A 15,420-nucleotide genomic window follows, 5' to 3' on the forward strand; every position below is an offset into this window, starting at 1 on the left:
TTCTAATTATGGGCTCAAACTATTAGGGTGAGTTAGTACAAAGAAAAGAGAAATATTAGTCTTACTAGCCTCTCAGAAATATTGGTTCTAGAAATTCCTCTACTTCTACAGCTCATATAGGCCACTGACTGGAGTGGCAGGGGTAGCATCTTCTCCTCCCCCAGATGCCCAGGCATTTGAAACTGTCCCAAAGCCAGCCTGTGAGGGCCCAATACTCTCCAGGTTCTCCAACAGCCTCAGCCCTCTGTGTATAAAACAATCCAGGCCCCTCAGCAAAAGAGGGAAGAAAAGAGGGAGGTAGGATCGGTTTCTGCCTCAGTGCTAAGTTAGAGGCTGTCTCTGATCATGGGGGCAACTCAGAAAAAATTTCTCAGATCAGCTATTGCTAGGCAAAGACTCACACCAGAGAGGTCAACAGTGGAATGAAAGGGGCATGGTCGGGGATACTGACAAATGAACTTACACTTCGATGGGTGGTGGATATGTGTATGCAGTTATATACAGGGAAAGCTGAGTTATGGGATTAAAATAGGTCCCTACAGTTTGCTGTTACCTCCTGAGGAGTAAAAAGAATTAGAAAGCACGCATATATTCATCCGCTGACATTTACTGAGTGCTAACCATGGACTAAGTGGTGGGGATGCCGCAGTGAACAATAAAGAAGTGACCCCTACTCTCAGGGTCAGGAGCTCACACTCTGCTAGGAAAAACAGACAAGTGTTTTTTAAAAGAGCAAACACAATAAAGTGAACTTGTGCATATATGGTCACAGCAGCATTCATCATAAGAGGCAAAAAGTGAAAACAATCCAAATGTCTACCAGTTGATGAGTAAATAAAATGTGACATCTCTATACAAGGGAATATTATTCAGCAATAAAAAGAATAAAGTCCTGACCTATGGTACAGCATTGATGAATCTCAAAAATTATGCTAAGTAAAAGAAGCCAGTTACAAAGGGCCACATATAAGAAATTCCCAGAATTGCAAGGGTAGGCAAATTTACAGAGACAGAAATTAGGTTAGTGGTTGTTTAGGACTAGGGTATTTGGGGGGAAATTGGAAAGTGACTGCTAATGGAGTTTCTTTCAGAGGACACAAAAATGCTGTTAACTTAGATGGTGATGATGGTTGTACAACCCTATGAATATACAAAGAAACACTGAATTGTACACTTTAAATGGGTGAATTGTGTGGTATGTGAATTAACCTAATATATAAAAAGCCAGGGGCTGTCACAACCGAAACAACTGAACACACCACCGAACAGCAGGCTGCATGTGGCGACAAAGCTGGCAGGGGGGTTAGTGAGGGACAACCAAATGACTGAACAGCAGGCTGCAGGGGGCGACCAAGCCGGCAGGGGAGTTAGTGAGGGACAACCAAAAGAATGCACTGAAGGCTGCATGGGGGGACCAGGCTGGTGTATGTGTGGGGAATTTAGGGGTGACCAGGCTGGCAGAGGGGACAGTTGGGGGCAACCAGGCCAGCAGGGGGGAGCAGTAAGGGGTGACTAGGGTGGAGTGGGGGTGGGGAGAGGCAGTAAGGGGCAACCAGGCCGGCAGAGGGGGGCAGTTGGGAGTGACTAGGTTGGCAGAGGGGCAGTAACGGGTGTCCAGGCTGGTGTGGGGAGGGGCAGTTAGGAGCAATCAGGTAGGTAGGCAGGTGAGCAGTTAGGAGCCAGCGGTCCCGGATTGTGAGAGGGATGTCCTGGATTAGAGAGGGTGCAGGCTAGATTGAGGGGATCCTCTGCACTGTGCACAAATTTTGTGCACTGGGCCTCTAGTATTTCAATAAAACTTTTAAAGTACAATCCTATATAATAAAATGCTAATATGCAAATTGTCCCCTTAGTAGTTCAGCTGCCTGGAAGTTCCATCTGCTATGATGTATGCTGACCACCAGTGGATGGTGCAGAATGAAGGAGGGCCACAGCTTGCTGCTGGGGGAAGGAAGGCCCCAATCTGTCCTGATAGCTGGCCAGGCCTAGGGACCCTACCCATGCATGAATTTTGTGTACCAGGCCTCTAGTACACATGTGTCAAACACAAGGCCCGCGGGCCAAATCCGTCCCACCAGGCCTTGCAATGTGGCCCGCACCGCGCTGTCATCACTGCACTCCGCTGCGTTTCCATCACAATGACAGTTTATGACTGTTCAGTAAACCATTTGGCCCGTGATTTAGGCTGGATTTTAGATTTTGGCCCCTTCTCTGATTGAGTTCGACACCCCTACTCTAGTGTAACAGAAGAAGGCTCACCAGCAGTGAACAAAGCCAGGGAAAGCTCTGGCACAATGCTTAGGCACTTAATTAGATGTCTGAAGGGGAGTGAGTTTCCAATGGGAAAGTGGATGTCTTCACAGAGGACATAAAGGAGTCAGGTCTTGAAGGATAAGTGGGAGCTCAGTAGGCAAGGATGCAGCAAAGGGTATAGTAGGCAAATGAAACAAATGTGAATAAGGCCTAGAAGTGAATCATACAGACTATCTTGGGATAATTGGAAAGGTACTTTGGGGGTCTCAAAGGATGGGCTAAAGAGTTTGTACTTCATTCAGTAGACTTTAAGATTTTCCAAGTAGGGAAGCTAGACGGTCAGTATGGGATAGCTTGGGGTTTGATGGTTCAGGCATGGTAAACGACATGTCATGATTGAAAAGGCATGGTTTTTTGAAATTAGATATCCAGGGTTTAAATCTTTTCATCCTTCTCCCAATAAACTTGAATGAGCATCGAGGGCTGGAATTTTGTCTATTTTATTCACTATTTTATCTCCAGTGTTTGGCAGAGTGCCTGACCCAGTAGGTGCTCAATAGCCATTTATTGCATGAGAATGAATGACTGTTGAATTCAGTCCCATTTGACAAACATTTATTCAACACCTACTGTGAAACTGGAACTCTGCTTACATAGGATGAGCTCTTCAAGGGTAGGACCCCTGTGATCTCTGATCTCTGCCTCAGTGCCATACACAGGTTCTGTCCGGCACAAGGCAAGTGCGCAAATCATTAATTCCCTTCCCTCTCCTGGTCTAGGAAGTTTCCTTAAAACCCAGTCAATTCTTGAATAGGCTTGGCCTGAACACATCTCTGCAGCTGGCAAGAAAAGGGAAGATGAAGGCTTCAAGGAGCAGGAGGTGATACCCACAGTATTTGTCCCAAATCAAAGCTATGGAGCTCTAGGAGGCTGGAGGCCTTCTGAATAATCAAAGCCAGTGAAGAACTGAGTGGCAATAAGAGACCATTCCTACAGATCATTCTCAGAACACTCTGCAGATTGCCCTGCGCCCAAGGCAGTAGATATATGTGTAGGGCGGAGGCTAGCATGGATAGAGTGGAAATAAGCTGCAGGACTTGCAGCTGGATGAGGAGGGGAAGATCTGGGCCTTATTTCCTGAGCACCACCCTGAGCCTGGAGACCCGCCATTTCTACTTCTCCTCTCAGTTCAGGAGAGCCCTTCAGCTCATGGCTGACCACAGTGTGAGGGGAGCTTCTTCAATTCCTGTAGGGCCTCCTCTCCTCTCTTTCCTCTCCCCTCCCTTTCCTTCCTACAGAGCTTCCCTGGAGCCATAAAGATAAAATAAAACACAAACACCCACAGTCCAGGAGGAGGGCATCAGACAGATAATGGGCATTTTATATCTTTTTATGACACTCCCCATAGGCAGCTCAGCAATCACAGCGCAATAAAGGCAGGCATGCAGCTTGCATAGTTAAACAACTGCTGGGTAATTAGGCACAGCAAACACACCACTGGGGAGGCCTCATGGCTGTCCTGGGATCTGCCTACAGCCTTCACTCCTGCTTGCAGCCAAGTAGATGCCAAGCCCAGGCCTAGCAATGTAAGAACTGGTTGTGGTGCTGAGGACAGACCACTGGCTACTGCCATACACACACATGAGCTCATACCTGTGCACACCTGCCCACACCCACACACAAGCACTTTCTGAGTAACTAGCCTGGACCTCATCTCCCCAGGAGGGCCACTCCTCTTTTCCAAGTATGGCAGCCTATGCTCTCTCAAGGGCCCTGCTTTAAGGCCCTTGACAAAGTCACAGGCCTGGCTGCAGCAGGAGCTAGCTCATTTAGGTAGCTTTGAACTTATCGAGTTGCACAGGCAGGGGAGCACGAAGACATGCTTATGTATAGACTCTGTCTCTTATAAATTCCAACTCAATATGGAACTGAATTTTAAATCATTTTTTAAAAACACACTAACTCACACCATTCACATATCCTATCACTGCACTTACTACTACTACTGTGCTTTCTCTCCGCCCCCCCTTTCCTCAAGCCCCCCACATTCTGCCTTGACCCACTGATCTTCTTTGCTAGACCAGGATCTCTGTACAGGTGGAAAACAGACCTGATTCACCAGAGTCTAAATTCTCTAACAATAGGGCTTCAGTGAGTGACTGGTGGCTTGATGTTAATTTAGATGCCCTGGCCCTGACACAGCATAGGCCACTTGCTACCTGAGTTGAGGTTTAGGTCTAGACTGATCTAAGTCCAACCAGCAGAGAGAAGTCCTCACCAGCACTGAAGGAACTGCACTGCAAGTCCACACCATGCTCATTCCTTCTCTAGTGGCCCAGCTAGTCAAATCTGGAAATTTCAGGGAACTGATAGCTAATTAATGGGATGGAATAGACAAAACCCTGTTCTAATCCCACTCGAAGACTGAAACAGACAAAGATCCCCAGGAACCATTCAGATCAGCCCTGAGGAATCAGCCCCAGGAAACGAAGGCACCAAACTCTAAGCCTTCTTCCCTCAAGAGAGCTGGAGCAGACCAGCTGAGCTCACGGCAGACCCCATGTTGAGCCGGAAGTCCCACATGAATGTTAACACACATCCAGCTATCTCTCAGAGTCTGCCTGGCCATCACCCTGCATCTGCCCAGACAATCAATAAAGGGACTAAAGGCCAGAGGAAGGGTCTGCGTTAGTGAGACAACAAGCTTCTCCTCACTCCATATTCTCCCGGAGAGGCCTAAAGCCTAATGGCATGCCGCTCTAGTCCAGGCCACCCAAACTGCAACAGGTACCAGCTGTCCAAGTGCTTCCCTTCCACCTGAGCCCCAGCTCTCCTAACCTGATGCCAGGCAATGCCCTGCCTTTCCTGGACCCTCAACTTTTCCCAGTGGAATAGTAGAGTGGTCTCAATGCTAAAGATCAAAGTAGGTCAGGGTAAAAGAGGGACTTCTCTCACTCTTCTTGCATCTGTCTCTTTTTTTGCTGGGAGTAAAAAGAGGAAACCTAAGATACCATGAATGATCTAAGAATGGCAAAGGTAGAAGAGATCACTTCATCCAGCAACCTTATTTGTTAGGTGAGGAAACTGAGGCCTCAGAAAGGGCAAGTGACCAAACTCCAGAGCCCTTGCCTAGATCTTCTAGCTTCAAGTTCAGTCCAGGGTTCTTTGTATTGCACGTTGTCCTCTAGAGACAAGGGCTTCATCTGCCACTTCCAGGCCCTGAGTTAAACCACAGATCCCATACCTATATCCTCACCATATTCCCACATGGGGCACGTGCACACACCTACACACCAACACAGAGAGATATACTTCTTTAAACATGTATAGACATGCATGTGCTCGGGGGCATATCATCTTACATACACAGATCCCCATATAACAGGTAGCACTCCCAAGAGACCTGGGAAACCGATTCCTATTCCTCTCTAATCACTGGCTTTCACTGATCATACCACTAGTAAAGGCTGGTATGTGTTTGCCCAGGCCTCCAGCTTAAACTGCCCTTAGGTGGTATCTGCAATGGAACAAGTGACAAAAAGAAAGCTATGGAAAGAGAGAAAATGGATTTACATCCTGGTCATGTGGCCTTGAGCAAGCTTCTTAATCTCTCCAAGTCTCCATTCCAGCACCGGTAAATAGGGACCACAGCCCCCTCCTTGATGAGTAGCTGAGAATTAAATGCAATAATGAGTGTAAAGCACCTAGCAGAGAGGCTAGCACCAACTGGGGATCAATATGTTGGAGCTCTATTATTAATACCCATAGACCTGGTCAAACCTGCCTTTCCAGAGTGGTCTGCAGGGCAGTGTGGGAGATGGGAGGCAGGGCTGTACTTCCTGACTTCAAGGAAGTCTCCTTGTCCTTTACTCTTCTTGTGTGTTACTCCTCCCAGTTTCCAGGGTCCAGAGTAACAGTAGCAGTAACAACAAAGACAAAAAGAAAGCAAAACAAAAATTCCTGGGAGATTTTTAAGGGTTCCCTTAGCTCCTCAGACTTAATACTGAACACTGATGAGTCCGCTTCGCCCTGCTGCCTCACCCCTCCTCGCCTCTCTCCCAGTCCCCTCAGCTCTTCCTCAGCATCTATGCCTCTACTAGTCTCCTGAGGTCCCCTCTGTGGATTCTGAGAAGAAGCAGATCTGGTTCCTTTCTTTGAGTGGCTTGTGGTCCTGCACAGGGACAGAGTAGGCCACACTCAATGAGCAAGAGGCATGGACCTGGCTCCCGTAGGCCCTAGAACCTGGCCGGAGGGTTAGAGTCTGGGCACTATGGACAGGATGCTTAGGTTTAAACCCAGGCCTTAAACACACCAAGGAGAGCTCCCCTCTCTCCCTTGTTCCAGAGTGAGTTCAAAATTCCTCAGGGACACAAGAGAAAGACAGAGGAGGCTCACAATGGAACCAGGACGAAGAGGGAGCATCACTCCACAGGGCAGACTCCAAACAGCAGCCAGCGAGAGGCAGACAGACTCACAATTGAGGGCACTGCAAGCAACTCCAGGATAGAGGTGGATTTGCAGCAGCTGCAGGGAACCTCACGAAGGCAGAAAGAATCACACCTGCCTTGAGCTGACCTCCTCCCCAGATCCCTCACACTTTTCACACACTTACCGGGCAGAACAAGGCAGGCCAGCTCAGCTCCCTGGCTGAGGCTGTGCCAGGCTGCCTACCCGCATAAACATTCCTAGCTGATTTCTCACACTGTAATTTGCCACATTTTGCCAGAAGCACACAGTCAGTAGTGCCATAAGGGATGGCAGTCTTTTCCCCTCCCTGCCATCCGGGCCCATTGACTCTTCCTTTCCTCACGTGGACATAAACATGGCAGTTTTGTGAAGCTGCCTCATTCTTAGAAGGCGGGTTAGGCTCACTCCACTGTAGAATTGGGCAACGGTTCCTCACTGTGCTTGCTCTGCTTTTCCTCCGGGAAGAGGCACACAGCTGGTGCAATCAGTAGCCTAAAGAAACCTGAAAACTACTGTTTGTAGTTTCCCATCCAGCAAGCTGTTTCACCTTTCCGGCCTTTGTTCATTGCTCCCCTGCCTGAAATGCCCTTTCCAGCCTGTCTCCTGAAAACTTACCTTCTTTTAAGGCTCAACTCAAGTGTTTCCTTATGAAACCCTCGTTGACTTTCTCTCCTGCCTGCCAAGTGAAAATGGCTCCTTCTCCTGGGCACTGGAGACAACAGAGCAAGAGAGTTCAGAGCATGGTCTCTGCCGCCTACTGCGCAGGTGCACCAGCCTACTCCATCACTCACTGCTGAAGCTCATCCAAGATATTTAACATCTCGTACCTCAGTTTCCTCATCTGTAAGATGGCTAATAATTCTACTTAGAGTCGTTTGAGGGTTGAATTTATATAAAGCACTCAGAGCAGCACCTATTTATTATTATTATCTCTACTTTACAAATGAGGAAACAAAGGTTATGAGAAGGGAATGAACTTGTTCAAGGTCTTAGCACAGGTAGGTGACAGAGCCAGCAACTGTCCGAAGGTGAATGTGGCTGTACTTCATTGGACAACAGGCATGATGATGGCAGCTGAAATTCAAGGACAATGAGTTGATCAAGTCTGCTCCTCAGTGTGAGCTGAGGGTCCGTTAGTCCAAAGATGGGATCTGGCTCCCCCTCCCCAGTGCTCCCTTGGGTTCCACTGAGGCCCCTTTTTCTTAGCTCCTGCCCACAAAGGCTGGTATGTCTGCCTTGAGCTCGTAACTCCTTCACTCCTGCAGCCTCGGTGAGACAACTAGGCTACGGGGGTGAAGAAGACAGTGCAAGGACCAGGGAGAGCACGGGCACAGGGCTATATTTCAGTCCCAGGACAACTCCAGGGTAGATAATGTTTTTCAGTGTTACAGAGGAAAATACTGAGGCTGAAAGAAGTGACTTTCCTAAAACCCACAGCTAGTAAATCCAAGTTAAAATTCTAAATCAATTCTACTGAGACTAAGTTCTGTATGTAAAAAATTAGTCATCATTTAAAAAAACATGTTTTTTAAAAACATCATTTAAAAAATGTTTTTTAAAGCCTCACCTGAGGATATTTTCCCCACTGCTTTTCAGAGAGAGTAGAAGGGAAGGAAAGGGAGGGAGGAAGGAAGACAGAGAAAAAGAGAGAGAAAAACAAATATCGATGAGAGAGAGACACATGACTGGTTGCCTCCTGTACATGCCCTGACGAAGGGCAGGGAGTGAACTCACAACCCAGGTAAATGCCCTTGACTGGGAATCGAACAGCAACCCTTTGGTGCGCAGGCTAACTGCTCTAACCACCGAACCACACGGACCAGGGCATTCGTCCTCTTTTATAGGTTGAGGGAGGTTAGGGAACTTGCTCCAGATCACACAGCTAGTTGGCAGCGATATTAGAAGTTTGAGCAAGGCTCATCTGGCACCTAAACTTTTTCTCTTGTACCAATGCTTTCCAGCCTGTGAGCCACATCCCCAGGGGCCAGTGTATACACCAAGCATCACCTGAAGACTAAGTGAAGGTAAGTCTCATATATAGCCTTACTATCTGTCCAGGCTGATGGACAAATAGATAGCATTGTAATTAACAAAATACAAATCCATTTAAAAGCCAACCAAATTCACTGTAGCTTTTTTCATTATATATATATATATATATATATATATATATATATATATATATATATATTTATCACATACACCTAAATATAAGTTGCACCAAGTGCTCAAGGGGAAGGGAATGTCTGTGAAATTTTCAGACATTACTAAGAGCTCCATGTACTCTGCCTGTCTACCTCCCTAAGAGCTCTCCAAAACCACACTGAGGAACCTTTCTCAAGGTAGGTACAAAGTCATAATAGAGAAGTGTCTTGTGTGAAGTAACTGTCCAAAGGTCATTAGTAGGAACAGGAGGCACAACCCTTTCCAGGACCTGAGTCCCATTAATGTGAAGAGCCAGTGCAGTCTCCAGCGAAGAGGACTCAAGACCTGAGCTACAGAAGGAAGAAGCCAGGGAAGTGTGTTTCTGTCTTTCCTGTGCTGGCCTCCCACTCTGTGCCAGGCTGGATACACCTACCTGGGTTCAAATCCTAGCGTTACCTCTTCCTGGGTATGTGCCCTGAGGCAAGTTACTTAACTTCTCTAAGTCGATTTGTCTGGAAATCTGCAGGGGAACAGGCATCTGGACTCTGGAGCCTGTACTCAGTGTGGATCCAACTAATGCTTGTTGATCCCTAGCGGGTGCCAGGCCTGGTGCTGAGCATTGGAAATACAGAAATGGGTGGTATGTAGGCCTCAAGTGGCTCAGACTTGTAGGAACCATAAACATGTAAGTAGACGATCACAAAAGCATGTGAGACACTCATTACAAAGTACTGAAATCATACAAAGAAAGAGGTGATTAACTATGTCTACCAGAGATGTAGGAACATCAGTGAAGGCTTCACAGACGAGGGTTTTGAAGGATGAACAGGAATTTTTCCAACACACTTAAAGGAGAAAGGCAATGTAAGCAAAGGGAACAGAATAAGCAAAGAGAAATGAAACAACCAGGTATATCTGAAGAGCAGTAAGAAGTCTGATATGGCTGGAATGTTAGAGGAACAGGAGATAGGAAGATAGGGATGCTACCATGAGCCAGATTATCCAGGGTCTTGGGTAGCTTGCTAAAGAGAAAGGGTGGGCCAAAGCCTTCTATACCTATCCTCTTGACTCTGGAGTTCTTCCTGTCAAAATAAGCACACTGCAATCGTACCCTTTCCCAGGCCTTTGATTTAAGAGTTCCTTTCCTGGCCCTGACAGTAAGGCATTTCTGTCCCACAGATTATAACTCACTCTGGGCTATTATTCAGCTCCCCAGCCCTGGCCCTGCTGCAGTTAGTCCAAACATAATATCCTTCATGCATATATTATCTGTCTCCCTATTATCTGGAATCATTTCGGAATTAAATTTCAGTCCTGCAATATTGGCTTCAGGAGCGGCGCGCTTTATGGGCTAGTCAAAGGTTAGAATACCAATCAAAATAACAGTGCCGATGCAGCGAGACATTTTAATATTCCAAAACCCGGTAATTGTAAAAGGACATAATATTTTTTCCCTGATTACCCCAAAGGCAACACATGTTAACAAGGCGAGGGAAGGAGTGAAAGAAATTTCAGAGTTCAGACAGCTGTAAGACATATTTAAAGGAAAAGCCCAGGCAGGGCACTCCGCCATCGGGCAGGAAGATGAGAGGAAAGGAGACATTCTCTCTAACTCCAACTGCCCCTCACTCCAAATACAGGACTGTACCCTTTGGACTGCATCCCGAGAGCTCATCCCCAAGGGCAGATGTTGCAGAGGATGGGATGAGAGGAGAAAAAGCTCAGGCTGTGGAGTCCTGAGGCCTGGCTTCTAGTTTAAGCTCTATAGTTCAGTAACCTCCAGCCCCCAAACTGGCCCCTCCCAGGACTCCAGCACCAAACGCAGCAGCAAGCTCTGGCTGCTCTCCTATTTGTCCTCTCCTTGTCACTGCCCGTGCCCCAACCTCTCCCTCCTTTATACCTGGCGCCCGTGTCTTGTCCTCTGGGCAATTATTTCTTCCCAAAGGCCCTTATCTTCCTGGCCTCAGAACTGGCTTCCACCAGGAGAGCAGCCTAGAATTGCCTGCTGCCCCACAGACAACACTGTATTTCAGATGATGCCAAAGACCTGGACCACAGCCCCTGTCTGGTTCCTACCATTGAGTGGTCCTCCTCACTCCAAAATAAAACAAAATAAACACCTCACAGGGCCCCTAGATCTTCATGCCTCTCTTAGTTTTCCTTTTTGTTTCATTACTGTTTTGTTTTTGTTTTTTTCTCTTCCAAATCAGCTTCTGAATAGCCCCAATCTGCAGCCAGCACCATGCAGCTACCATGCAATAGTCCCAGCCTCTGTCAGGCTGCCTATCAAGCATGCAGCTTTATCCCCACACCACCAAAAAGTGACCTGGCCAACAGAGTTTCAGATCCTTCCACTTACGTCTCCCCAGCTAGCTTAGCTCACTTGCTGGAGCCTCCAATCTGCTTCATCCCCGACCCGCTGACCTGCCTATGGCCCCCAGCAAAGAACTTCATTAAGGCCGAGAATTTATTCCTCCATAAGCCCTTAATTTATTACTGCGCTGATTGGGACTCGGAATGCTCCAAGGTCAGGAAAAGTCGTACTCAATCGTAGACAACAACCCTCCCTTCAGCAGTTTCTTCTGTTGTCCACTTCCAGGGGAGGGGAGGCAAAAATACTTCTTGGAGGAACACAGAAGTCTCTTCCTCCTTCCTCTGTCCCTGCTGGTCCTGGCCCCACCCCTTCAGAGAACCCTGAAATTACAGCAGGGCATAGAGCACAGATGGTAGAAGAAAAGAGGAGCAGCAATCTTCATGCCCTTGTACAGCTGGGTCTGTTAAATTCTAGGTGACCCCCATCCCTACAACTTCTGAGCATGATGGAGCCCCATCTGCCAGGACTGACTCAGAATCCTCCTAAGGCTGCATTGCATGCCTACTTCTCCAAAAGCCCAACTAAACAGGTTCAGACATCAGAGGGAATCCCTGGCCAGTTGTGAGTGTATGTGCACGAACTTGCCTGGCTTAGTCTGATGGACATGACTTGAGTGTACATATATGTGCATGTATACAATGTATGCATGTATATATCTATCTATTCACATCCTTATGGAGGTCTCATCTGACCTATCCGTTTCTTGACTTCTTGTTTACAACTAGAGGCCTGGTGCATGGGTTCATGCACTGGTGGGGAAGGGGGGGATTTGTGCACCGGTTGGGAGGCCTGGCCTGTGGGGATTGGCTGAAACCAGCTCTCCAACAAGCCTGCCTGGATCTATGTGCAGCTATCTTCTTATTCCCCCATCACAATGGAAAAGGGACCTTCCTCTTGAAGACAGCCAATTTCAAGAACCTGGGCTTCCCATCCTATCTCCTTTCACCTTCTCAGAGACCTTTCTTCTTCCTACATTTTCAACCTTCCCTTCCCTAACAGTGCGTACAAACAAGCACTTATGTCTTCCATCTTAAACCACAAAACCTGCCTCAGCCCCACACTTGCCCCATCACAGCTCTTGCCCTTTCGCTCTCCTTTGAAGCCTCTCCTATGCTTAGTACCCTTTACTAGCTTCCCCTTACCCTAAGGACAAAGACCAAAGTCTAAGGTGTGGCCTAGAAGCTCCCTCTCCAGTTTCACCTCATGCCACCCTCCTCATTTCCCCACACCCACTATGCTTCAGGCAGTCATTCACTGAACAAATAATGATTGGTGATGGGGCCAGAATAGTGAGTAAAAGAGGCAAAAATTCTCTCCTGTCATGGAACTTGCATTCTAGCTCCAAGAAGCTGCCAGGCTTCTTCTCACCTCAGGGCCTTCCCACAACCTTAGCCAATTCCTGCTCATCCTTCAGATCCCAGCTTAGCTACCCCTCAGGGAACTATCCTTCAACCCCATACATCAAGTCCCCATGACTCTGAAACTTTTAGTGTTATAATATAATAAAAATTATTTAACATCCATCTTTTCTGTTATATCTCCAGGGCCTAGTTCAGAACCTGGAATATATTCATGTGTCTTTGCACTCTATGAGTATGTTTATATAAACACACTTATGTCTGTATATTTCCACAGGTGTCTATGTATGTATGCCTGTACGTGTACCTATTAGCAATTTTGGGTATGCCCACTTGGGTGTATGCATTCGCATGACTATACATGGGTGTGTGTGTGCGCATGTCTGTGTGTGTGTATTCTTCTGGCCCCTCAGTGAAGCTCTGACCTCCTGGAGGGAGCTGAGAGCAGGGCCCCAAGTCCTCTCTAAGCTGACAGTTCAATAAGAGTATAAGATCATTCAATGACACTCCAAATGTCAGCAAACATTGGCTTGCTCCACTCTGCTAGAGGGGAAGTAGGTGAAGTCGGGAGATGTGGAAATTTTGTCATTAAAAGCTGCTTTTTCCCTGATGCAACCCACACCATTTCCAGACAGGAGAGGGCGGCTGAAAAACATTTTGCCTTTCCTCAGCTTAGAGGTCTTAGGAAATGGGAATGGTGAATTCACTCACAGTTGCTTCCTTAGTAGGCAGATCTAGGTGGCCAAGCAGACCAGAACCCTCCCCATTTTTTTAATGGGGAAAAGCTCTGTAGGGGAGTTGAAAAGGAGAAGAGAAGGAAAGGAAGGAGGGACAAAGGAAGATCAAGGACAGGAGAGGATCCTGTAGATAGTCAGAGCGCAGGTCACAAATGGGAAAGAAGGCATGGAGTAAGGCTTTTGCATGATATCCCCACAACCTTGGCAATGACCTCTCCGATCTTGCTTTTGTTGTTACTCTTTTTAAGGGAGCAGGTATCTCTGTGTAGCCTGCACTAAGTCATGCAGTATAAACAACAGAAAGATCACCATCCCCTGGACCTCCAGGGCCCTGTAGCCTGCCTAATTTGAATGGCTGCTGACAAGGACTGAACCAAAGTCTGGGAGAAAGACAACTCTCTTGCTGGACCTTCAAGCACAGCTACAACATGATGTGGCTAGAGGACAGGAAGGAAGGGGTTAGACCTCTTATTTTTTCTTAGACCTACTAAGTTTACCTCCCAAGGAGCCATCACAAGGCCTACTGGGAATAGGGTCCTCAGTTTCCCCTTGTGCCCATTCCCCTCTATGGTTAAGCACACTCTGGCAGAGAACCAAGCTGAACAGGCTCAGGGTAGCCCACTTCCACCTGTAGCAGCACCAAGGTAGCCCTGAGTGGCAATGTTATCACATGGGTCGGCTACTTTCCTGCCTTTCTGTCAAGGAACCTAGAGCCAGGGAGCGATCCATATACCAAAAAGTCTAGTGAACTTCACGGAGCAATTGTTCATGGTCAGCGCCTGCCTCGCCTGGCCGGGCCTTCACATTGCATTTGCCAAGGCCAGCAAGCAGCCTCAGATGCACTCTGACAGCTGGCATGCTGTCTTCTAGGAGCGCAGGCCTAACCACACCCACATGTGCAACTCTGTCAAATCCTGAGTGAGAGGGCCTCTGTGGAGCCAGCTCTCAAAGACCAGCCAGCCAGCCCGCAATCATTCAGAGCCCATACTCTCTACCTAGCCCTGATGTGGCCACTGGGGACACAGGGAGGGGCCAGATTCAGTCTCTGTGCTCCAAACAGACATGGCTGTAAGGAAACACACACAGACTCCATTTCTCCACTCTAAGATTCAAAGTGTTAAGGAGCCTCAAGGCAAGAGACTGACTGTAGAGGTGATACCTGAGCTGAATCTTCAAGAGGAGGGCAAATACCCGATGAAGATGACTAGGGGGCATTTCAGAGAGAAGTAAGGTCATAGGTCAAGAGCTGAAGGAAGCACAGAGCCTGGCTTCCACAGCCAAAGATGGCAGATAGTAAGCAGCTGTTGTTTGGGTGCATGAGGCAGTGGGGGACGGGGATATGTGAGTCAGGAAAGATGGGTAGGGGTCAAAGTATAAACAATGCAGAGTGCAGAGGACCATGGAAGAGCAAAAGAGTTCACAAATGTTGCCACAAATAATGGCTGCCCTGAGACCTATGGAACAAAGTCCAAGGTCATTCTCTCTCACTGCTCCTTCCCATGCTCACTTAGCTCTACACACACCAAAAGCACACTACTTCCTCTGCCTAGAAAGCCTCTCCTCCTCAGACCCCCATCGTATCTTCCTTGAATATGCCCAGTTTAAGACCCAAATCAGGATCCCAGCCTGACCTCCAATAACTTCTCTTCTCTGAATCCCCTGGCAGCCACTACTCTGACCCCTGGTGTGCTTTCCCTTCCCCAAGCTTCCTGGGAGTCATTGCTGACTGGTGGCATGGGGCTCCTGAGGCTGCCCAGGGCTGTTGATCTTACTTTAGAAGGATTTATGGGGATGAGCCTCCCTAGTGGACTGAGCCTCCTGGAGCAAGGATCCACTAGAGCAGAGATCTAGGGAGTCTATTCACATATCTCCTTTCTTCTGCTTACCTAGGAGGTACAGCACACACTAGGAAAGAACAGTTTTCTGAGGATCCATTATCTGCCACGGCCCACCTCCCAGCCCACATCCTCAGTCCTCTCCCCAGGTGCCTGGCGCTCGCTGGGAACTGGGCTGTAGTTTCCATGGCCCTGCTCATGTGAGCAAGGCTCTGCTGCGGCTAGGCAGGACCAAAGCCAGCCCAAATCAA

The 15,420-nt window shown here is 47.8% G+C and overlaps 1 protein-coding gene across 16 annotated transcripts in view; it reads right to left on the bottom strand.

The window, feature by feature from the left end:
* The window catches only part of ERI3 (ERI1 exoribonuclease family member 3), a 126,363-nt gene that overhangs the window by 42,082 nt on the left and 68,861 nt on the right, over positions 1-15,420 (bottom strand). The window lies entirely within an intron of this gene.

The sequence above is a fragment of the Pipistrellus kuhlii genome, unplaced genomic scaffold (assembly GCF_014108245.1).
Source record: "Pipistrellus kuhlii isolate mPipKuh1 unplaced genomic scaffold, mPipKuh1.p scaffold_m20_p_2, whole genome shotgun sequence".
Taxonomy (NCBI): Eukaryota; Metazoa; Chordata; class Mammalia; order Chiroptera; family Vespertilionidae; genus Pipistrellus; species Pipistrellus kuhlii.